Raw genomic sequence first — 23541 nt, 5'->3', positions numbered from 1 at the left:
CNTATCAAGCTACCAATGACTTTCTTCACAGAATTTGGAAAAAAACTGCTTTAAAGTTCATATGGAACCAAAAAAGAGCCCACATTGCCAAGACAATCCTAAGCAAAAAGAACAAAGCTGGAGTCATCACACTACCTGACTTCAAACTATACTATAAGGCTACAGTAACCAAAACAGCATGGTACTGGTACCAAAACAGAGATATAGACCAATGGAACAGAACAGAGCCCTCAGAATTAATACCACAAATCTACAACCACCTGATCTTTGACAAACCTGACAAAAACAAGAAATGAGGAAAGGATTCCCTATTTAATAAATGGTGCTGGGAAAACTGGCTAGTCATATGTAGAAAGCTCAAACTGGATCCCTTCCTTACCCCTTATACAAAAATTAATTCAAGATGGATTAAAGTCTCAAATATTAGACCTAAAACCATAAAACCCTAGAAGAAAACCTAGGCAATACCATTCAGGACCATAGGCATGGGCAAGGACTTCATGACTAAAACACCAAAAGCAATGGCAACAAAAGCCAATATTCACAAACGGGATCTAATTAAACTGACGAGTTTCTGCACAGCAAAAGAAACTACCATCAGAGTGAACAGGCAACCTACAGAATGGGAGAAAATTTTTGCAATCTACCCATTCTGACATCTAATATCCAGAATCTACAAAGAACTTAAATTTACAAGAAAAAAATCAAACAACCCCATCAAAAATTGGGCAAAGGATATGAACAGACATTTCTCAAAAGAAGACATTTATGCAGCCAACAGACACATGAAAATGCTCATCATCACTGACCATCAGAGAAATCCAAATCAAAACCACAGTGAGATACCATCTCACACCAGTTAGAATGGTGATCATTAACAAGTCAGGAAACAACAGATGCTAGAGAGGATGTGGAGAAATAGGAACACTTTTACACTGTTGGTGGGACTGTAAACTAGTTCAACCATTGTGGAAGACACTGTGGCGATTTCTTAAGGATCTAGAACCAGAAATACCATTTGATCCAGCCATCCCATTACTGGGTATACACCCAAAGGATTATAAATCATGCTGCTATAAAGACGCATGCACATGTATGTTTACTGCAGCACTATTCACAATAGCAAAGACTTGCAACCAACCCAAATGGCCATCAATGGTAGACTAGATTAAGAAAATGTGGCACATATATACCATGGAATACTATGCAGTCATAAAAAAAGGAAGAGTTCATGTCCTTTGTAGGGACATGGATGAAGCTGGAAACCATCATTCTGAGCAAACTATCCCAAGGACAGAAAACCAAACACTACATGTTCTCAGTCATAGGTGGGAATTGAACAATGAGAACACTTGGACACAGGAAGGGGAACATCACACACCAGAGCCTGGCAGGTGGGGGGTGGGGGGAGGGATAGTATTAGGAGACATACCTAATGTAAATGATGAGTTAATGGGTGCAGCACACTAACATGGCACATGTATACATATGTAACAAACCTGCATGTTGTGCACATGTACACTAGAACCTGAAGTAGAATAAAAAAAATACAAAGAAAAGAAAGAAAGAAAAGAAAAAAAGAGAGAAGGGCAAACTGAATAAAATCAGGAATAACAAAGAATATATCATAATCAAGACTATAGAAGTTCAAAGGCTCATTAGGGGCTACTATGAGCAACCCTATGCCAATATATTGGAAAACCTAGAAAAAGTGGATAAATTTCTAGAAGCACACAAACTACCAAAATTGAACCACAAAGAAACTCGAAACCTGAACAGACCAATAATAAGTAATGAGATAAAAGCCACAACATAAAGTCTCCCAGCAATGAGAAGCCCAGGACCTGAAGGCTTCACTGCTGAATTCTACTGAACATTTAAAGAAGAACTAATACCAATCCTACTCAAACTATTCTGAAAACTAGAGGAGGAGGGGATACTTCCAAATCATTCTACAAGGCCAGTATTACCCTGATACCAAAACTAGACAAAGACATATCCAAGAAGGGAAACTATAGGCCAATATATATACTACGTCAATATATATACTACATAGCCACAAAAATAAATATATATACTATGTACCCATAAAAATAAAAAAATAGTGGGGCATGGTGGCTCACACCTGTAATCCCAACACTTTGGGAGGCTGAGGTGGGTGGATCACTTGAGCCCAGGAGTTCGAGACCAGCCTGAGCAACATAGTGAAACCCCATACCTACAACAAAACCAATCATCTCAGTCAAGCGTGGTGGCATCCAACTACAGTTCCAGCTACTAGGGAGGCTGTGATGGGAGGATCACTTGAGCCTGGGAAGTCGAAGCTGCAGTGAGCTGTGATCACGCCACTGCACTCCAGCCTGGGTGACTAAGTGAGACCCTGTCTCAAAAATAAATAAATAAACAAAATAAAATGTACAGCAACTTTAAAAAAATGAACACCAAATTACAAATATAAAATCAAAAAAAAAAAAAGAAAAGACTGTGGTGGAAAGCAGGAAACGTGACTCCCCATTAGACCACAGCATTATTAGCTTCTCCTCCCAAAGTCTACTTTGACAGACAACTGTGACCTCCAACTTATTTGCCAACCCAAAGCTACATTCAAATCAGATGCCCCCCACAAAACTGCTAGAGATGGCCAGAAGCATTTTGAAAACACACCTTAATGAAAAACTGCTTTTCTGTCAGATCCGTCACATTTGAATGGAAAAACAAAATACTTTGTCACTTCTAATAAGTACAGAGAGCCTGACAAGGTAATGACTTTTTTTCTCCCCGGCACTAATATCAAATATAATAATAATATCTAAATAAGATTTTATCTTTAGACATTATGCTGTTGAGTAAAAACTGAATTCTTGGCCTTGCATTTTTAGTTTGTATCTCTCAGCCACTGACTTAGAAATAAAGATGAGTGGGATATGGTGAATGAACCGGACTCCTGCATGCAATGGTTTATGACAGATGACGATATATGATGAGAATACAAAACCCTGATGATAATAGGTTTATTTATCGATTGCAAATAAAATTCATGAAGTGTGAAGCGGAAAACGGCACTGAAGGGAATTGGGCAGGGAGGCCATCAGCAAGAGCATGTACAACACAGAAACGGAGCTAAGGGCTACTTGATGGAGACCGGGTAGATGTGGAGACGGGGCCTCGACTGGAATTAGGATGCTGCTTCTCACCTAGTGATGTCCTTGGACAAAAGGCACAGTCCACTTTCTGCCTCCACCTCTTCAGGGGCACACCAGGCCTGTGCCATGGCTGGGAGGTGGAAGTGGAAAGACACAGCAATTCAGAAAGCTGGTGCTGCAGAACCAGCTCTGCCACTAACAAGTTATGTGGCCTTGGGCAGGAGTTTGAATCTCTACTGGCCTTCATTTGTTCCATAAAATAAAAGGTTTTATTCATTCAGCAAACACCGCAATAGGCAGTACTGTGCTGATCGTGCCAAGGTGAGTAAAGTGAGAGCACCCCATTTCCTGGCAAGAGCTGGACTGTAAGCGACTACAGTACAGCCCTGGGCTGCAATGACACAAGCAGCCAGCTCGGCGCCAGGACTCGGCACTCCCAATGTCCTTTATGAGTCTCACTTCTACAGTTTTAACTACAAAACCACGTTTTCCAGGCACATGAAGATGCTCACAACAAAAATGAGCTAAAACACAGCCAAATGTGAGAGGCTTGTCAACTTCCAGGCAGAGCCTAGTAAGACCACAGAGGAAAGAACTGTAGGCCTGAGAAGTCATTTGCATATTGCTGGATGATTTACATGCTGGAGTGAGCCAGACTTCCCAGGAATGCCTTCCTGTGGGTTCTCCCTCACCAACACGACTGCAGGGACACCTCCTAAGCCTAAAAGAGGGTTTTTGCCCAATGTACACAGGAATTTGCATAACATAATTCCACAAAACAAGACCAGAAGCATCTATGTTATTTATCTTCCAACAGGCCCCCAGAAGTAACCTTACAGGAAGCCCTTAACACAGCTTCCAAAAACGTGGTTTCCGAAGAGTCATGGCAGGTAGTAACTGAAGAAGGGAATAATTGTGGCTCCAATTTAGCTTAGTGACAATAAAGTCTTGAAGTAGATGTCATCTTGAAAATCATTGAGTTTTCATTTGAAAAACATAGAATCTGTATTCGTTTTGACTGCTGCCTAACAAATTACCACAAACAGCAGCTTAAAATAATACAGATCTCACAGCTTCCATGTGTCAGGAGACCAATTGCAGGTTAGCTGGGTCCTCTGTCCAGGCTCTTATCAGGTTAAAATCGCTGTGTCAGCCAGGGCTGTGATTTTTTTTTTTTGAGATGGAGTCTCACTCTGTCACCCAGGCTGGAGTGCAGTGGCATAATCTTGGCTCACTGCAACCTCCGCCTCCCGAGTTCAATCAATTCTCCTCCTCAGCCTCCCAAGTAGCTGTGATTACAGGCACACGCCACCATGCCTGGGTAATTTTTATATCTTTAGTAGAGACTGGGTTGGGCCATGTTGACCAGGGTGGTCTCAAACTCCTGACCCCACAGGTGATCTGCCTGCCTCAGCCTCCCAAAGTGCTGGGATTATAGGTGTGAGCCACCATGCCCGGCCCAGGGCTGCAATCTCATTTGAGGTGTGGGGTCTTCTGCCAAGCTCACTGGTTATCAGCAGAATTGAGTTCCGTGTAGTTATAGGACTGAGGACCTCAACTCCTAGAGGCCACAATTTTTTGCCATGTGGTGCTGTTCATAATATGGAAGTTTGTTTTTTCAAAGCCAGCAGAAGAATCTGACTTCTTTCGTCTTTGACTGCTACACTCTCTTTTTAAAAATTCACCTGATTAGGTCAGGCTCACCTGGGATAACTCCTTTTGATTAATGTCAACCGATTAATAAGCTAAATTGTGCAAAATTGCAGACCTTTGCCATACAACAGTCATGACAGTAATAGCCCATCACCTTTGCCATATTCCATTGGTTAGAAGCAAATTACAGGTGTGGCCACACTTAAGGGCAAAGGCTAACACATGGATACGGTTATTGGGATTGGAATTCTGCCTATCACAGAATCTCTCTCCATATTCTTTTGTATGATTTGTTTTACTCATGTTGGTTTCATTGTACAGAATTTTCTGCTCTTGTGGAGGGAAGTCTTCCAGAAACAAGTCTCCTTCCCCGATTGGTATTGTATCCAGATTTGGTCATTATTGCTCTGAAGCTTAGAAACAGGGTTCACGGGAAGATTTTTATTTCCCTACCCTGGCAGCTTCTTATGCCTTCTACTGCTTTCTCTCAGGGAAAAGAGTAAGCGGGTATAATATAGAGATCTCACAAACAACTCAAAATCGACACGGATTATGTGAAATTATCCCCAGAGAAGGTGAGTCATACAAGAAGATGTTTTTATTGAAAGCATCCCAAGCAGGAGTAGTTTTGCCCTAAGGGAGATCACAGAGGAGGTTCCGCCCCCAAGGCGTTGTAAGCACTTGTGGTGCCGACTGTCCAATTGATACCTCCTCTTGTTTCAGAGAAAAACCAACTGCTTATCTCCTCCCCTCTGTGGCTTTACCAAGTGCCTGGAGACCAAATCAGCAAGCTTCTTGACCTTATCCCACACTCCAGCAAGGAAGGGCTTAACTTCTCAACACCACCTTTTCAATAAGAAAAAGCTCTGAGGTTAAGGTAAGCAGCAGGGATTTTGTAAAAGACGATTTTGTCTCCACACTCACTCCTGGCCCTCTTCCACACACCTGCCCCTTCCCCGCCCCTCGTCCTGGTACTTCCGGCTCTTTTGCTGCCTGCCTCCTGCTTTGCTGGATGGTGTTCATTTTCACCCATTCCCTGGGCCTTCTGCCATCCCTCCCTGGGCCTGCCTCCAACACTCTCCTTAGTCCATGATATAGAGGTTTTCTGAAAGGAGAAGCCCTTTGCACTAAGACATAAACGGTGCCAAATTACCCCCACAAGATTGAAAGAGAACACTTTCAAAGAGAAGGAAAAAGAAAGGGAAAGGAACACAGCAGGGCCACTGAAAGATACAAACCAGTTGAATTTCTATAAGAGAACACCAAATCTCCAAACCAGCTGAATTTCTATAATAGAAAACCAAATCTCCACACCAAGATTGAATCCGACTTTGGGTATGGAGGAATCTAGACCAACACAGGCAACTAAGAGTACGTACTGATTGTGATATAAAGACCACATTGCTGAAGCAGCAACTCCAGGGACACCCGAGCTATAGAGCTGGCATAGCAGCAACGCTTTCCAGACTATCATTGAAAAAAGCAGTTGTCCTTGAGGATAGCCCAGTTTTTATGAATGTGGATCAGATGGGCCCAGGTTTGAATTCTAGTGCTGTTACTTACTGACCACATCATCTCTGTCAAGTCACTTATGTGCTATATGCCTCAGCTTCTCTGTTGTAAGATGGGGGTAATAAGCGTTGCACTGTGTCCCAGTTACTATTGTGAGGTCCACATTGGATATATGGCCTGTGATGTAATCAGCACAACACGTGGCATGTAATAAATGCTCAGTAAGTATTGTTGTTGCTGTTAAACTGTTGGTCTGGAAGCAAGTAGCCCCAGGCATAATATTCCCCAACTTTGCCCTCCTGCCTCACTTACATATAACCAGACTGGGTTCTTTGATTTTAATTTGTGAGAGAGAAGAGAATTTTTTTCCCCAAAGTTTCTTTTTTGTTTGTTTGTTTGTTTGAGACGGAGTCTCGCTCTGTCACCCAGGCTGGAGTGCAGTGGCCGGATCTCAGCTCACTGCAAGCTCCACCTCCCGGGTTTATGCCATTCTCCTGCCTCAGCCTCCTGAGTAGCTGGGACTACAGGCACCCGCCACCTCACCCGCCTAGTTTTTTGTATTTTTTAGTAGAGATGGGGTTTCACCGTGTTAGCCAGGATGGTCTCGATCTCCTGACCTCGTGATCCGCCCGTCTCAGCCTCCCAAAGTGCTGAGATTACAGGCTTGAGCCACCGCGCCCGGCCCAAGTTTCTTAAACTTAAACATTAAAATACTCACTTGAGGAGGAATGGGGTGATTTGCTCAAAAAGTCCTAAGTTTCAGGTAGACAGGATGAATTACTATTGTACAGTCACCATGCTGTACAATAAATAATCTTCAGATTATTTCAGATTATTTATATATTTAGTAAGTATATTATACACTTGAAAATTGCGAACAGTCGATCTTAAATGTTCTCACCCCAAAAAATACTACATGAGATGGATATGTTAATTAGCTTGATTGTGGTAATATTTCACAATGTATACATATATTAAAACATTATGTTGTATACTGCAAATATATACAGTTGGTCAATTATACCTCAATAAAACTGAAAAAATAGTCACTTGAGGCAAGAGCTATGGAAATGTATCTGCCCCCAGATTCGGGTCTCATAAGTAGTTTTTTGGACGGATCAAAGTCCATAGAAGCATGCTGGCAACTCGAGCTAGAGTAAAGCCTGGACCTTTTTCTGCATTTGTGTAACTGATGCCTGAAGAAGGTCAGAACAAACAATCAGAAACGTTATAGGAACCACCTTCCTGAAACTGCAGCGAGCCAGATCAAGTAATGAGCTCATTTGGAAACCCTGGAGACCAGGCTCAAGAAGAAGAGCATACAAAGACTAAAGGGGCCATTTTTAAGTAAAACATAAATAACATTTTTAAGAAAATTGTTTATTTGGAAAGGCTTCAAGCCTATAGTCAGTAAGATGCTAATTGTTTCTTCTGTAATAATTCCCTTAACCCTAAACTATGGTCAAGACCTTTAAAGAAAGCTTCTGCATTAAGTCAGACACCATTTCATAAACACATGTACTAGCCCTTTTCACAAAGAATCTGGCAGAAAGTCATGAGCTCTGTTTCCCAGCTACGGTCAAAAGTCACCAGATATGAAGCAGATTATAGAGAACAAAGGTAAGTCCCAAATTAAATTCTATCCATAGCTTGAAACCTCTAGAGCAGGTCTTAAAATTTAGTGTGCCTAGGAAATGACTTGAGATGCTTGAATTTGGGAGCCATATGTTCAGGGGTTTCTTTCTCTTCTCTTCTTTGCTTTTCTCTCTTTTTTTTTTTTTTTTTTTTTGAGTTGGGGTCTCACTTTGTCACTCAGGCTGAAATGAAGTGGTACAGTCATGTCTCACTGCAGCCTCAATCTTCCAGGCTAAGGTGAACCTCCCACCTCAGTCACATAAGTAGCTGGAACCACAGACATGCGCCACCATGCCTGGCTATTTTTTGTGTTTTTGGTAGAGATAAAAGAGTTTTGCCATGTTGCCTAGGCTAGTTTCAAACTCCTGAGCTCAAGCGAACCACCCGCCTTGGCCTCCCAAAGTGCTGGGGTTAAAGGCATGAGCCACTGTGCCGAGCTAGTTGTTTTCTATTGATTCATAATAATTGTACATATTTACAGGGTACATAGTGGTGTTTCAATACAATGGACAGTGATCAGATCAGGGCAATTAGCATATCCATCATCTCAAACATTTTTCATTTCTTTGTGTTAGGACACATTTCATTTTTATTCATTCAACAAAGATTTATTGAATGCCTTATGTGTTGGGTGGTGGGGATACCAACAAGACCCCTATCTTCACCAAAGCTTATTGTCCAATGGAGCACATGAACAAGAATCAGACCATTACAATGCAACACCAGCTAAATGCAACACTGTCATCAGAGACGATTCTCACTTATTCTTCAAAGAAGAATCAGGGAGTTAAGCTGAAGAAACATGAGAACCAAAATTTATTGGACAATCGTGAGGTGTCAGGCCATTTATACACACTTGCCCATTTAATCCTCAGGCAGGTAATGTTATTCCCATTTCCCAGGGGAAGAAACTGTATGTGTACAAAAGTGGGCTACTCTGGGCCTGGAGTCCAGGTCTTTCTGCCTCCAAAGCCCATGTTCAGACCCATGGGCTCCGGCTCCAACCCTCAGTACTGCATAACGACTGCATTCAAGGCTGTATGGCTACGAAATGGCACTGGAGTTTGGGACAGCTGGGTTTTCCAATTGATCAGCACATTACTGTAGAAGATGGAGAGAGAAACTAATGAATAAAAATAATACAGAAATGCACATAAGAAAATCCTTTTTGGACAGAGCGCTTGTGAAGTGCAAGGCAAATCTTCCACGACCCTGCACGTGGTTTCCCTGGATACCCCTCGGGTCGAGGGAGATCTTGGCCACTAGAGGGCAGAGTGTACATTGAACAATCACAACAAAAATCCCAAAGCCCGTTGTGAGAAAGAGACCTAATGCTTCATGCCTCATTAACTATTCCAGTGCTGATAAATATCTGCTGCCCTCCTGTGCAGACAAGGAGCAGATAAAAAATTTTAAGATAGAATATGACACCTAATCACTGCATTTCGGAACACAATGTGGGGGAGGACACTTCTGACTGTCTCCATTCATTTCCAGTATTCTTAGAATTTTATAAGCTGCACACAGTTCAATTAACCTTAAGTTTGAAAAGGAAAACCTTCTCTAGTATACTACAAACTTTCCCAGTAGCATGAAGTACACAGTGAATTTAACAAGTGAAGAGTTGGCCCTTATTGCCAATGTAACAGCAATCGCCATACAATAGCTACAGTAACAGCAATAACAGGGAGTTTGGAATGGACATAGAGTTCAATTCCTGGATCTATTTCTTATCAACTGTCACTTTTTGGGCTAAATTATTTAATCTCTATGAACCCCAGTTTCCTTGTCTATAAATAAAACCTACTCAATAGGTTTGTTGTGAGGCTTAAATTATTAAATACAAATACTTAGCATAGTCAACAGTCACTACTGGTAGCTGCTTCATTATGATAATTCATTATTAACAGTAATAGAGTTTTAGCTGCACATTCATATCACAGACGTTAAAGCCTCTCCAAAGGCTGTCTTGCCTTCCTGTTGTCACAAAGCCCCTGCACTGTACTCATCATCTCCTCTTTCTTGTTGTAAATGAAGACATTTCCCTCCTCATCAGACAAAGCCCAGCTCTTCCATCTGCAGCCTGGAGGCTCCATCTTCCCACCTTCTTGGGAACTTGATGCTTTTAGTCATCATTTGTCATGTCTGGCTCCTAATTCTTCACCTTCTCCCTCTTCCTTGCCTCCTTCCATTCTCACATTTCAACATGTTCTAGTCTCTTCTATCTTAAAAGCAAAAACAAGTAAACAAAACCTAACCTCTCCCACTCCCCATAGATGCTGTGAGCCACAGCCTCCATCTCTCCTCACTTTGCAATGAAACTTCTCAGCAGAGCTCCATGCGAGCCAGTCCCGTTTCCTCCCATCTGCTTACCTCTCAGCTCATTCCCATGTCATTCCCTCCACCTGCCCTCACAGTGCCTCACGTGGCCGCACTACCTCCAGTCTAAGCTCTTCGGTTTTCTTAATTGACCTCTTGGCAGCTTTGCCACAGGTGACCTTCTGAGAACACTGCTGTCCCTCAGGCCCAGGAACATCAAACTATTCCTCAGTGTCTGAGGCTGACTCAGCCATCTCGCCCCAGCCTATTAATGCTGGAATCTTCCACACTGTGTTCAGGCCCTCTTCTTTTCTTATTCTACCTCCTTCTTAGATGTTTTTGACTATTCCTACAGATTCATCTCCATCTCCATACCCATGTTCCTAGTTATCACCCCTTGAATGTCTCGTAGCACCTCATGCTCAACATGAACCAAACTAAATTACCTCCTCACTTCCTACACCTCCTCCTTCTGTGCACACAGTGAACCCAGCTCTTCGACAGTCTCTCATTGTGAAATCTGCATCCCCATGCAGCCAGGTATTTAAGTCAAATTTGGCAAACACTCTTAATATTTTCCTTTCATTCATTCCTCACGTCTCACATCAAAAAATCAATTATGATTCCTGTCCACTCTATCTACTAGATTTTTTTTCAGATCTCTTTTCCTTTTTTCTTCCCACTGCCCCCGACCATCAATCTAAGCTACCACCATCTTTTGCCCACCCCTCTCCATTCCAGCAGAGAAATATTTTTAAATGTTGATTTTACCCATGTCATATCCCACATTTAAAATCCCGTGCTAATACAGTTCTTTGGGTAAAATCCGGAATCCTCAAAGAGTCCTAAACTTGTCATCTTCATCTGGCCCTGTGCTACCTCTCCAGCCTTGTCTCACACCACTGTTACCTTTCCTTCTCAAAAACCCATGTTTGAAAGTGGGTAAACTAATTGAGCTTATGTGGTGTGCCAGGCGGCATGCGGATTTCAAAGCTGTATCAGTCACCATATCTACCTGTATCAAGGAATTTACAGTCATGGGGAAGGAGGACCCAGCTATGACAATTAGTGTAAAGTAAAATGTGATAAATAGCATTAAAAAATGTACGCATAGGGGAGTTCAGAGGAGGAGGTGAGTGGAAATACAATGTGCAGGGAAGGCTGCAGAGATTTGATCTGTGCAGGCACCATGTAAGACGAGGAGGCCTGGGCTGTTCCCAGATGGCATGGGAAGACTAAGAGTTTAGAGAAGAACCAATGAAAGCAGGAGGCATATCAGCCATGTCTGGCTGATCAGGAGAGAAATGGTATCGAGAAAGAAGTGTGTGTTCAGTATCAACCACTGCAGACACCCAGGAAACATAGGCACTTAAATTTGACAACCAGAGGTCATTGTATAATCTTTGAGAAAGTCATTTGTATAAGTGGCTAATGGTTGAAACCAAAAGACAATGGAAAAAGCAGCTCATGAGAACATGAAGACTCACTGTAATATTCCATTACTTCAAGAAGGTTGGTAACAAGGGAAAAAAACATTGCAAGAAGCAGCTTGAAAATTTAGTATTAATCATCATAGCTAGGACCAGGCAGGCAAATTCCCAACTGGAGTTAGGTTAGGTCAAAATAGTGTCTTACACCATAGACACTTGGCAGGAAGCCAGGGAAAGGAGGGCATTTCAAAAGGAGTTGGGGCAGGGGGTAGGTGCTGTTTACATCCTGGGCTCACCTGGTGAGCCTGTCCCCAGTCCCTGGGAGCAGCCTTAGGGACCAACAGGAGGCAGGGGCACCCAGTCCAGCTCTCAGCACTAGCTGTAAAAAGTGAAGAACAATGGAAGCTGGTTGTAAAACTTAAGCAGATCAGACACTATAAAATACTTTGTAATGCGCCATTGAGGCGACCAAATAAGAGGCTTGAATAAATTTATATTCCAATTGCTAAACATTACAGTCAATTTAAAAACCCACAAAACTTTTGCTGAACAACTGTATAAATTAGAATAGATCTGTCGCATTGTACAGTACCTAATAGACTGAGACATAAAACAATCGCAGCTAACTCCCTCTCACCTGTTAAATCATCTTGAAATAGATCTGCTGGCTCAACTCTCGATGTTTTTTCCTTTCAAAAAACACTGTAAGGTAATTCTCCGGTTAATGTGAATTTTATTTATTATTTATTTGCATTTTTTCCCACTCAAAACAGAAAGTACTAAAAGCTGACAGGGCCAGAAATGCATTGTATCTGAGCCTGCCTTCCTCCCTGGAAGCTCTCCATCCAACTTCTGGGATGTTTCTCTTCCACTGATCTATAGTAGAATTATCAGCTGGTGGCTATTTTGTAGAAGTTGAAATCAACGCACACACACACACAGTCACACAATACATATGCATGCACACATACCTGTATGGGTGTGTGTGCACACATATGTGCACAGAGAAGCAATGCAACTTAAAGAATAAGAAACTAGGCCCAGAGCCAAAGAAAGCAAATTCTGTGTTTCTGTCATAAACATGCTGTGAGAGTGTGGGCAGACTCCCTTTCCCACTGTTCCTGGGTTCCCATCCCACATCATTTGATTAGCTACCAATTGCAGAACACACATTGAAACAATACAGACATGAGGAAGAATAATATTTCCCTCAGTTATGCATCCACATTTAAAACTCAGGAGTTGAACAGCAGAGCAAAAACAAAACCCAAAAAACAACCAAACAAAAAACAATGCTTTTGCAATTCTCATGACCAACCTGTAAGACAGAAACAAGAATTATCCCTACTTTTCAGACATGGTAACTGGGACATAAAAAGGTTAAGGAATTTGCTCAATATCATCTAGCTAATAAGTAGCAGCCCTGGGATTTGAACTCAGATTTCTGTGAGCATGCCATAGAGAAGACAGCTGTAGTGCAGACAACTCAGGAACAGACAGGAAACTAACTCTCTTTTCCAGTAATCTATTTGAGGAAGATGGTTCCGAGCTGGGAAGATGGTTGCAGGTGGGTTACTTGGGTGTTTCTCCTGCTCAGTATTAGAAACTCGGGTAGTGGTGCTTCATCTTTCCATTCCCGTAGCCTAGTCAAAATTCTGTGTTCAAGTAAAGCCAGATTATTCTACAGATAGAGCATTAAATCTTGAAGAACATGCAAGAAGAGAAAAGAAGTTCGTCTGAGCCTTATGTGATATAGAATCTCTTCTATCCTTACTGTTAAGTGAAAAATTCCTTTGGGGTTCCTTATTTCAAATCCCTGCCTTCCTCCATCCCCCATCAAAAGGGATGCATCCAGTTTATCTTCTTTAAGCTTGACTACAGAACTAACTTATGAAATGACTGCTCTTGAATCACAAACCCATCCCTGGGCCAGTACGGTGAAGGGAGGAGCAGAGGAAGAGAAGGTCTTCTCACACTGCGGGAGACATGGCCACCTGGGCGGCAGGAGCTGCGGTCAAGCGGTGGGTCCCCCTCAGAAGTGGAGAGGGGGTGTGGGAGGATGGCTGAAGCGGACAGGGTGACTTACCTAATTGAGAGGTGAAATAAGTTGCCCGGGTGTTTCAACTTACTTTCCTTACTGTGTGGATAAGGAAATCTGGGCCCAGGAAGCAAAAAGACTTGCCCAAAGTGACCCAACTTCACTGTGGCTGAACTAGGACTAGAATGCAACACTTGTCTCCTGGTTCAGTGCTCTAGCTTCCAAAAATGAGTTTACTGCCCCAGAAGGCAAGGAAAAAAAGGTCTAAGGACACCACTCAGCAGCACGTAATCATGTGAGGAGGAAAGGTAAAGGTGGCCCAAGTGTGTCCATGATGGATAAAAGCTGGGCCAACCCCCTTCAGATTCAGCTCTATGCTTAAAAGAAAAAAAAAAGAAAAAAAGAAAAAAAAAACTGAGTGGTGGGAGTGAGTGGTTGGGTTGTGGGACAGGACATAAGTATATATGCCGGGGGCAGAGGTGGGGGTAATAAATAGTGCGGATGGGAATAACTGCCAACTGCAAAGTAATTGTAGCTATGTGTCCCCCAATTTACAAATCAAATACTTTCATTGATGTCATTACTAAAAAATGCTCACTTCCACCTGTTTTCCCAGCACTTTGGGAGGCCAAGGTGGGTGGATCACCTGAAGTCAGGAGTTCGAGACCAGCCTGACCAACATGGTGAAACCTTGTCGCTACTAAAAATACAAAAAATTAGCCAGGCATAGTGACATGCGCCTGTAATCCCAGCTACTCGGGAGGCTGAGGCAGGGGAATCGATTGAACCTGGGAGGCAGAGGTTGCGGTGAGCCGGCATCGCACCGCTGCACTCCAACCTGGGTGCCTGAGCAAGACTCCATCTCAAAAAAAGAAAGCAAAAAAACAAAAAACAAAAACTCCTTAAAAGCTAACTCCATAAAGGCTTCAAAGGCCCATTAATAGAAAATGAGACTTGGAATCTCATTTCATCTGTGCCACTTAGCGACAACACCTTCATGTTTGATTTATTGCGACTTCCCACCTGTGCTTGCCTCCGGAAGCTGGGAGAAGTTTCTAATCTGAAGGCCATTTTCTCTTCTTTAAATGGCTGCAGCACATTCCCAACCTGCCCAACTGCTGGGAGCTCTGGACATTTTCATGGATTTATTTATTTGAAGTTAACAGAACTTTCCAGTTATCTCAGGACAGGACAAGATGAACGTCAGCTACAAAGACTGGCTTGTAGGTTCTGGGTGAGATCTCCCACAGGAGATGAGAGGGAGTTCTCAGCACAGGCGGATCGAAGCTTCCACAAGTGTCTCCACAGACAGAGGGCAATCCAGGCCAGGATGACCTTCAGCAACCAGAAGGCCCAACATTTGGTGCCTGGCTTTTTTGCAGGTAGATGGAGCTCATGCCGTGGTACAACATTCAGAAAGCCAAGGGAGCAGCAGGCAGCCATCACTGAGGACGGGACTAGGCCAGCGAGGAGGCAGCCGCCATGGGGAAGCTCAGGAAAGAACTCCAGGCCCTGGATGGGTATCCAGCCACAAGCCAGGGCCCCAGGCAGAAAAACTCAGGGGCTCAGGTCCAAGAGACAGGTCCTCTTTATACCCACAGGCTAGTTCCAGGTGTGAGCCCTTCCTGAGCAGCCTCAAACTTCTTTCCTGACATCCAGACCTCTATCTGCCCACAGACTTCTCACCTAAGATGTTCCACCAATACAATGCAACATGTCAAAATGGAACTCAGCCTCCTCCCTTCAAAATAAGCTCTGTCTTCTTCAAAACAAGCTCTGTTTCCTTCGAGTCCTTCATCAGACAATGGCACCTCCATCCACACAAGCAGGCAAATAAGAATTCTCAAAATAACCCCAACTCCCCCGCATTCCTCACTTTTTGTGCTTAATTGGTTCCAGCCCTACGACTTCAGATCCATCCCATCCTCCACTGTCTCCGGTCAAGTCCTCATCATCTCTTAAACTCCTGTAACAGTTTCCTAATTGGTCTCCCTGGCTCTGGCAGTCCCCTTCCAAAGCATCCTCCACACTGCCTCCAGAAACCCAGTCTCATCACGTTCATTCTCCTACTTGGTAAACTTCAAGATGTTAAAACATAAACCACATAGCATGGATTTGAAGGTCCTTGTACTCTTGTTCATACCATTTTCCATTTGCCAGCCTAGCAAACTCCTACTCATCTCAAACACCCAAATCAAATGTCAACTTTTCCCTGAGACTATCCCCAGTTATCTCTCCCTCCACTGCTCTTCTTGGCATAATTAATTCCATTCTCTTCTATAGGCCCTTTGTGCTTCTACTGCGACATTCAAAACATGGGGTTATTATTATTCCCCTATCCCTTGCTTCCTCCGTGAAACAGTAAAGTGCACTGAACACAGGCATTGTTTTTTGTATACCCAGTTTTTGATGGGGTATCAATGAAGGGACTCGATCATCCTACAGGAAACAGCAGGCAACTAGGATGCTGTTCTACTCCTCAGATGAAAGGTGAATACTCCCTAGGAAACTGACACTTTGGTAATTGCTCCTTTTGGATAAATTTTCCAAATTTAGTATAAATTGGAAACTCAGAACCCTAAGTCAATCACTAAGAAGAATTTTTGTTTTTTACCTGAAACCCTGCTTCACAGCTGACCTGGGTTTCCTAAAAGTCCCTTTCGCACTGGGTATACAAAACAATGCCTGTCTCCAACATAGTAGGTGTTCAGTAAACGTTCAATTGATTCAGGCAAGTGCCTAGTTATTAAAGGCAATAGACATGAGTTGATGTTGACTACTGATCTAGAACCTTTACATGCCTCTTACATGACATTGGAAATGGTCCTACAAAGCAAGCAAGTATTCAGGTAAATTAGACTTAGTTTTGCTTGCCTTTCTCAGAGAATTGTACCCTGTCTACAGCCCCAGCTGACTTAAGAGGCTAGAAACCTAACATGCACATGAAAAAAATACTGAATATCACTAATCCGAGAAATGTAAACTAAAACCACAGTGAGATACTATCTATACCAGTCAGAATGACTAGTATTAAAAAGTCTGAAAACAAAAGATGTTGGCAACAAGGCGAAGAAAAGGGAACAGTTATACACTGCTGGTGAGAATACAGATTAGTACCACCTTTATTGGAAAGCAGTATGGTGATTTCCCAAAGAGCTAAAAATGGAACTAGCATCCAGCAATCCTACTGCTGGGTGTCTACCCCAAGGGAAAAAAAATCATATCAAAAAGACACCTGTGCTCATATGTTTATCATATTCACAATACTGTGAGCACTATTCACAATAGCAAAGACATGGAACCAACCTGAGTGTCCATCCATCACACACATGCTGTGGAATACTTCTCAGCCATAAAAATAAATCAATAAATAAAATGCCTTTTGCAGCAACATGGGTGGAGCTGGAGGTCATTATCCTCGATGAAATAACTCAGGAGCAAAAAGTCAAATACTGCGTGTCCTCACATATAAGTGAGGGCTAAATAGTGAGTCTACATGGATGTACAGAATGGAATCATAGACATTGGAAACTCCAAAAGGTGGGAGGGTAGGAGGGGGATGAAGGTTGAAAAATTACCTGTTGGCTACAACTTTCACTATTCAGATGATGGGTTCACTAAGAGCCCCAACCTCACTGCTCCACAATACAAGCATGTTAAGAAATCTGCACTTGTACCCCCTAAATATATGTATTTTAAATTTTTGTTTAAAAAAAACCTAGAGTCCAAGTTTATGCCATGTGACCCTATGCCTTTTGACAATAGCTGGTTGGACCAGAGACTGATCACCAACCATATATTCTGGAAACCAATTCTCAAAATTCAAAAGACTATAGCACCAATGCCAGCATTGACTTTCTATCGAGCCAAAGCTACAGGTAAGAAAGAGCTCATGATAATAATAAATGATGATGATACAATAATAACTAACATATCTAACACTTTCTACATGCCATATTGTGCTCAGTGATTTTTATCTCATTTCATCCTTACAACAAATCTGTGAAATAGCTAACTCAACGTCCTTTTTGTTAGTTCTCCTCCTGCTCCTTATTTTCAACTTAAATCAGAGTTGGTTTCTATTGCTTGCAACAAAGAACTCTAGTACAATTACACTCTCCATTTCACAGATGGGACATCAAACTTAAGACAACAGAACTTTCCCAATTCATACAGGTAGAAACAGAGAGGTATAGAAGTGAAATCTAGTCCCCCCACCTCCAGAACCTGTGCACTTAATGATACATTATCATTTGTAGCTCCAGTTTCCATTAGGCCTTTCTGTATGCTATTTTTGCAATATCTGTATCCTTTACTGAAGGTGGCATATAAGCTATCTTTACATTGCTCTATTCAAAATGAAATAAAGAAGGAAGAACCAGACAGGAGGTCATGAAAGCAGGTAGTCAAATGACTGCAGCTGTGGGGAGAAGAATGCTGCCAAACCTGGGAACCAAGCAGAAAGTGACTCTCTACACCCTCACAGTGAGGGGTCAAGTCTGTCCAGCTGCTGTGGTTCTGACAGGCCTACATAATTATGGAAAATCAATCAGAATCTCTCCATGTCCTCATTAGGTTAAGATGGGCAAGGAACAAATGCTCTGCTTCTTGTCTCTCTCTGCTCATGGAGCAGAGCATTGGTTCCTTTTTACATCCAAAGCCTCCTGGACAGCATCAGGACACTGAATCCTGGGACTCCATTATGCTACAGGAAAGCAGGAAGCAAGGCTGCTGTTCTACTCCTTGGATGAAAAGTGAATGTTCCCTAGGAAACGGACACTCTGGTAATTGCTCCATTTGGATACAGTTTCCAAATCTAGTATCTATAGATTCAGAACTCTAAGTCAATCACTAAGAAGCATTTGTGTTTTTTCACCTGAAACGCTCCTTCGCAGCTGATCTGGGTTTCCTAAAAGTGCCTTTTGCATGAATGACCTCAAAGCTGCCACAGAGGGAGCCACGGTACCAGCAGGGCTGCTCTCCGGTTTGCTAGCTGTGCTCTGCTCCTGACTCATAGAAAATCCCCAAGGATGTGGGAACCCGTGGGAGGCCTCTGAGCAAGGCTGTGCCTCAGGGCATGGGAGGAAGTCATCACTAGAGGGCCCCACTGAGCTCCCTTGCCTGCCCAGCAGGGACACCCTTAGACAGGGGCTTCAGGAGTTCAGCCACACAGGAAAACTAGAATGAGACCAGAGCTTGGATTGGAGTTGTTGCTCTTGAGTTTTTCTGTTACACAAACAAACCTTAGAGGCTGAGACAAACCTTGCGAATCTTCCTCCACCCCAGGTTGAGTCCTACACCCTTCTTCTATGAGTCCACACCTGGTGCTGACAATCACAATACTTACCACTCTGTTTATGGCAAAGAAATGGAAGATATGCTTGCTGCATTTTGAGGACTCTGCTATGTGATTTCTACATATTATTATTTTAATTTTTACTTTTTTAGAGACAGGCTGTCACCCAGGCTGGAGCGCAGTGGTGCAATCAGAGCTTACTGCAGCCTCCATCTCCTGGGCTCAAGCGATGCTCCCACCTCAGCCTCCAAAGTAGCTAGGAATACAGGTGCACAGCACCATGCCTGGCCTATTAATTCATTTAATGCTTACAACCATCCTAAGAGGTAACTATTATTATCACCATTCTACATACGAAGAATCTAAGATTAAGGAAAATTAAGTAACTTGTCCATGGTTATAGCCAATAAGGAATGAGACTGGAAAACGAATTTAGGCTGTCTGATTCAGGAGCCTAACTTTTTTTTTTTTTTTTTTTTTTTTTTTTTAGATGGAGCTTTGCTCTTGTTGCCCAGGCTGGAGTGCAATGGCGGGATCTCGGCTCGCCACAACCTCCACCTCCTGGGTTCAAGTAATCTTCCTGCCTCAGCCTCCGGAGTAGCTGGGATTACAGGCATGCGCCACCATGTCCGGCTAATTTTGTATTTTTTGTAGAGATGGAGCTTCTCCATGTTGGTCAGGCTGGTCTTGAACTCCCAACCTCAGGTGAATCGCCCGCCTCGGCCTCCCAAAGTGCTGGGGTTATAGGTGTGAGATACCGTGCCCGGCCAGGAGCCTAACTTCTAAGCCATTAAACCATACAGGCTGCATTTGTTAGCCCATATAGTTCTATTATGTTATTACATTGCCCAAGAGCTATCCCAGACATTAAGAAATTGCCCGGCCGGGCGCGGTGGCTCACGCCTGTAATCCCAGCATTTTGGGAGGCCGAGGCGGGCGGATCACGAATTCAGCAGATCCAGACCATCCTGGCTAGCGCGGTGAAACCCCGTCTCTACTAAAATTACAAAAAAAAAAAATTAGCCGGGCGTGGTGGCGGGCTCCTGTAATCCTGGCTACTCGGGAGGCTGAGGCAGGAGAATGGCATAAACCTGGGAGGCGGAGCTTGCAGTGAGCCAGGATCACGCCACTGCACTCCAGCCTGGGCAATAGAGTGAGACTCCGTCTCAAAAAAAAAAAAAAAAAAAAGAAATTGCCCTTAGGCTGAAGGTGGGGAGTAAAGAAACAAGATAAACAATTATTATGTAAGAAATAATATACGAAAGTATAGAAAAGTTGAGGTACATAATCCTGTCTTGTGGTCAAGGTAAACTCCCCGTGAGGAGGTCGTAGTCCGACGAGAACAGGGTCAGCAGTATTTATGAGGAAGAGCAAACAGCATGCCCCAAGTCCCAGGGAGGAGAGGCTCACGCAGTCTGCTCAAGGACCCACGTGCACACACTCTCTGGGGCTGGAATGGAGAAGGAAGCAAGGCTGGGGAGCCAGGAGACCAGGCAGTGACCCAGAAGCCGGAGCAGGAAGAACTAGGCCTCCACACTGCGGCAGTGAGGACCTTGGAAGGATGGTAAGTAGGAGTGCCCTGACCAGGTTTGTACTTTAAAACCATGCCTGTGGCTTCTGTGAAAAGAATGGATTGGAGGGAGAGGAAAGAAGGATGCCTAAAACTCAGTGAGGAGGCTATTGGGGCAATGTAGTGCGAAATGGTAGGAGCCATAGCACAGAAGTGGATGGGACGCAGACAGAGTAATGTGACAGAGACACAGAACAAACAAAATACCTGGACTAACTGGATAAGAGAGCAACTGAGCAATCAAGAATAGCTCCTGGTTTCAGCCTCAGATGACTGAGTGGATGGTAGTGCTGCTTTTGCTGGAATAGAGTCAAAGAGGATGAACAGAGGTAGTAGTAGAGTCAGAGCAGATGAACAGGGGTGAGTGTAGTAAGAGTCCAGGGTGGAGTCCAGAGGCTGAAGTGGCTGTCAGCGACTCAGTGGACACAGTCAGAGGGCAACTGGATACACACAGGACTTTAACCGCACAGGTGTTGGTTTTGTCTGTCCCCACTTTGATTGCTAATCATCTAGGGGCAGGGACAATCTGTTTTTTATTCTCACTGACTAGATCATGGAGCCACTTATCAAATGCTGGATGGGTGAATACATGATACACGCATCTGATACATGAACAGATGGGAGGAGGAGTCCCCGGGGAGTGGAGGGGAGGGTATGGAGAGAGAGAAGGACAGGAGGAACAAACACCAGAACAACAGCAAGAGGGCATGGAGAAAAGGTAGATGGTGATGAGTCTGAAACAACCCTGATTAGTAGAAGGAATAAATTTGATAAGAGTTAGGAAGTAAGTTTTTTTCCCCCAAAGTTTAAAAGCTAGAAAAAAATGAAATCAAAAGACCTGATATTGGTAGAGTGTTAAAGTGACACAGTTGTGTGATGAGAATATATTTCTCTCACATAGTTAGTGAAAATGTGTCAGAAAGAACAAAGCAATATCACTGGCAATAATAGAAACAGATCATTTAAATAAAGTCGCTGTCAGAGCCAAGACCAGCTGCCTGTGAGCCTATGAAATGATCCCCTCCCTCCACGCTCAGGCTGCATTTGCCTATCAAATACTGAGTCCCTTAAGGACCCATCTAGAATGTCTCAACTCTGCAGGTTTTTGTTTGGATTGTCTCTGAAGCTATTAATACTTTCTAACAGCCAATAGTATAGTCAGTCCACTCATCTTTAGAAACTTTGGAAGAAGTAAGGTTTAGAAATATTAGGTTAGTGCAAAAGCAATTGCAGTTTCACTATTAATAACAGTTCAGCGTTTGGGAAGAGATGGGAGAATGGGGATGCAAAACACAACAACCCCAGTGATACAGGGCAAGGAGGGAAGCCCAGGAAGGCATGGAGTCCAGGAAGGAAGAAGAACACAAGAGCGGGTGATGGGTTTCAGGTACAAATAATTTAAGGCCGTCTTTTGCCCTCATTTTTATTGGGAGGAAAATTAGAGCCCAGAGATCTAGAGTTGTTATTTCTTTATTTCAAACTCTCCAAAGTTTCGCCAGTGCCCTTGATATGAACTCTAGCCTTTGAGCCCTTCCCCCACAGCTCCCCATGATCTGCTTCTTGCCTCTGCTTATCCAGGGCTGAAACTAAGACCAAGCCATACATTTTGGGACTTAGGGGAGGAGAGGGAGGTGGGTTTGGAGGCTATTCCAGTTTTCTATTGCTATGTAATGAATTACCACAAATTTAGCACTTAAAACAACACACATTTATTATCTCACAATTTCTGTGGATCAGGAATACCTTAGGATCTCACAAGCCTGCAACCAAGGTGCCGGCCAGGATTGGGCTCTCATCTGCAGGTTCGAATGGGGAAGCATCTACTTTCCCATACTCATGGTTATTGGAAGCATTCAGTTCCTTGAGGCCACAGGATTCCTGGCAGCTTGCTTATTCAAAGCCAGGAATAGAGCCTCCAGCAAGAGGGATGCTACATTCTTATGTGATCACGTGTATCCTATTGCCTTTGCCATAGTCCATTGGTTACAATCAAGACACAGGTGCTGCCTACACTCAAGAGGAGGGCATTATACAGGAGGTGTGAACACCAGGAGATGGAGATCACAGGGGCTTGTTTAAAGTCATAGTAATAAACTTCCTAAGGGTTAGGAAATAAGTCCTTTTCCCCAAACAGTTTAAAAGTTAGAAAAAAATGGAATAAAGATTGATAAAGTGAAGTGATACAATTGTGTAACAATATATTGCTCTCACGTATTTAGTGAAAATATATCAGTAAGAACAATGCATATCAATGGCAATAAACAAAAGATAATTTAAATAAAGTAGCTATCAGAGCTGAGATCGGCTGCCTGTGTGCCCACAGGGGCTATGGCCTGCATCCTACCTGGGGCACTGAAGCTCTAGAGAGTTCTTCCCACCAGTGAGGGGTGGGGTGGAAAGAGAAGATGGACAGTATCAATTTCCAACACAAACATTAATCACAATGTTTTAAAGATTATTTTCTCTCTTTCTAGAAAGTCTTTGGAGGGAAATTTTACATATATTCACATATATACACACACATATATTCACACACACACACACACACACATATATATATATTTTTTTGAGACAGAATCTTGCTCTGTCACCCAAGCTGGAGTGCAGTGGCACGATCTTGGCTCACTGCAACCTCCGCCTCCCAGGTTCAAGCAATTCTCCCGTCTCAGCCTCCCAAGCAGCTGGGATTACAGGCGCCCACCACCACACCCAGCTAATTTTTTATTTTTAGTAGAGACAGGGTTTCACCATGTTTGCCAGGCTGGTCTTGAACTCCTGACCTCAGGTGATCCACCCGCCTCAGCCTCTCAAAGTGCTGGGATTACAGGCGTGAGCCACCGCGCCCAGCCTGGGAAATTCTGTATTTTTATACAAAATCTAGTATGCCTAGCTCACAGCATTCCCATAATACGAATTTGTGACTAAATAAACAGACTGGATTCTGG

Source organism: Rhinopithecus bieti, unplaced genomic scaffold (genome assembly GCF_001698545.2).
Source record: "Rhinopithecus bieti isolate Rb0 unplaced genomic scaffold, ASM169854v2 scaffold_21703, whole genome shotgun sequence".
NCBI lineage: Eukaryota > Metazoa > Chordata > Mammalia > Primates > Cercopithecidae > Rhinopithecus > Rhinopithecus bieti.
Note: the sequence above shows the minus strand (reverse complement) of the source record.